Genomic DNA, 2,500 nt, shown 5'->3' with positions numbered 1-2,500 from the left:
GCCTATGCAATAGACTCGTCTGAGTTTCTGATTGTCATTACACCTATTGGTATGTTTTGCCTGGAAAGATACGGTCGTTAGTGTTTGTTTAAGATATAAACTGAACTTTTTAATAGATTGTTCAATTTAAATTGAAAGACTAATTCATTCAAAATAATAGCGTGGCGATTTCGATGTATTACGTTGTCTGTTGTCTAAATGGTGAAATAACATGTTGAGAGTCATATTCAAATAACTCAATCCAAGAAGAGACAGTACATCTAATGCATTCTAATAATAAGCAGATAGGTAATGGTGATATAACTCAATCCAAGAAGAGACAGTACATCTAATGCATTCTAATAATAAGCGGGTAGGTAAAATGGCGATAAGAGTTTTGCCACCGAAATGTGTTTTTATTCTAAAGGGTTGACTGATGTATGTTGTAAAATTGCCAAATTTACATGTTACTTTTAAGTCTTGGACATTTCTTAAAAGTATGACGCCGAAAGAGAAGAGAAAGTTGTAAAGTTTGCTTTTAATCTTATTGACCTTTGGGGCACGTAGGGAGAGTGAGTGAGATAGAGGAACTACCAGGTTGAAAGGGCCTGGATAGTAGTTATGCTATTTGTTGTGTGTGGCTATTTGCAAACAAAAAAAATTGTTGATATTTTTTAAATGCTATGTGTGGATTGGTGTGTCCTATTTCCTTTGGGTTTGGTGAGATTTCCATTTGTTTTAGTGCCACAATATCTTAACCTCTTGAAACTAGGGGGCACTATTTTCATTTTTGGAAAAATAACGTTCCCAAAGTAAACAGGCTATTATGTCAGGACAAGATGTTAGAATATGCATATAATTGACAGCTTAGGATAGAAAACACTCTAAAGTTTCCAAAACTGTAAAAATATTGTCTGTGAGAATAACAGAACTGATGTTGCAGGCGAAAGCATGAGAAAAATCCAAACAGGAAGGGACTCTTATTTAGAAACCTCTGCGTTCCTATATGTCCCTATTGAGCAGTGAATGGGATATCAACTAGATTCCTTTTTCTATGGCTTCCCTAATGTGTCTAGTGTCACAATACATAGTTTCAGGCTTTTATTTTGAAAAATGAGCCTGAACGACAACATTGCGTCAGTGGTCAGCTGGAGGCTCTGCGTCTGTCCTTGTGCTCCTAGACCTTAGTGCTGCTTTTTGATACCATCGATCACCACATTCTTTTTGAGAGATTGGGAACCCAAATTGTTCTACGGGAAGTTCTGGCCTGGTTTAGATCTTATCTGTCGAAAAGATATCAATTTGTCTCTGTGAATGGTTTGTACTCTGACAAATCAACTGTAAATGTCGGTGTTCCTCAAGGTTCCGTTTTAGGACCACTATTGTTTTCACTATATATTTTACCTCTTGGTGATGTCATTCGAAAATATAATGTTAACTTTCACTGCTATGCGGATGACACACAGCTGTACATTTCAATGAAACATGGTGAAGCCCTAAAATTCCCCTAGCTAGAAGCATGTGTTTCAGACATAAGGAAGTGGATGGCTGCAAACTTTTTACTTTTAAACTCGGACAAAACAGGGTGCTTGTTCTAGGTCCCAAGAAACAAAGATATCTTCTGTTGAATCTGACAATTAATCTTAATGGTTGTACAGTCGTCTCCTGTCAAAGCAAGGGCTGATTTCAAGGTTTTACTGCTAACCTACAAAGCATTACATGGGCTTGCTCCTACCTATCTCTGATTTGGTCCTGCCGTGCCATACCTACACGTACGCTACGGTCACAAGACGCAGGCCTCCTAATTGTCCCTAAATTTCTAAGCAGAACAGCTGGAGGCAGGGCCTTCTCCTATAGAGCTCCATTTTTATGGAACGGTCCTGCCTACCCATGTCAGGAGACGCAAACTCGGTCTCAACCTTTACGTCTTTACTGAAGACTCATCTCTTCAGTGGGTCATATGATTGTGTAGTCTGGCCCAGGAGTGGGAAGGTGAACGGAAAGGCTCTGGAGCAACGAACCGCCCTTGCTGTCTCTGCCTGGCCGGTTCCCTCTTTCCACTGGGATTCTCTGCCTCAAACCTATTACAGGGGCTGAGTCACTGGCTTACTGGGGCTCTCTCATACCGTCCCTGGGAGGGTGCGTCACCTGAGTGGGTTGAGTTACTGATGTGATCGTCCCTGTCTGGGTTGGCGCCCCCCCTCCCCCTTGGGTTGTGCCGTGGCGGAGATCTGTGGGCTATACTCAGCCTTGTCTCAGGATGGTAAGTTGGTGGTTGAAGATATCCCTCTAGTGGTGTGGGGGCTGTGCTTTGGCAAAGTGGTGGGGTTATATCCTTCCTTTTGGCCCTGTCCGGGTGTCCTCGGATGGGGCACAGTGTCTCCTGACCCCTCCTGTCTCAGCCTCCAGTATTTATGCTGCAGTAGTTTTTATGTGTCGGGGCTAGGGTCAGTTTGTTATATCTGAGTGCTTCTCCTGTCCTATTCGGTGTCCTGTGTGAATTTAAGTGTGCTCTCTCTAA

The sequence above is a fragment of the Oncorhynchus nerka genome, unplaced genomic scaffold, assembly GCF_034236695.1.
Source record: "Oncorhynchus nerka isolate Pitt River unplaced genomic scaffold, Oner_Uvic_2.0 unplaced_scaffold_764, whole genome shotgun sequence".
Taxonomy (NCBI): domain Eukaryota; kingdom Metazoa; phylum Chordata; class Actinopteri; order Salmoniformes; family Salmonidae; genus Oncorhynchus; species Oncorhynchus nerka.
The sequence above is the reverse complement of the archived record's forward strand: the minus strand, read 5'-3'. Positions refer to the sequence as shown.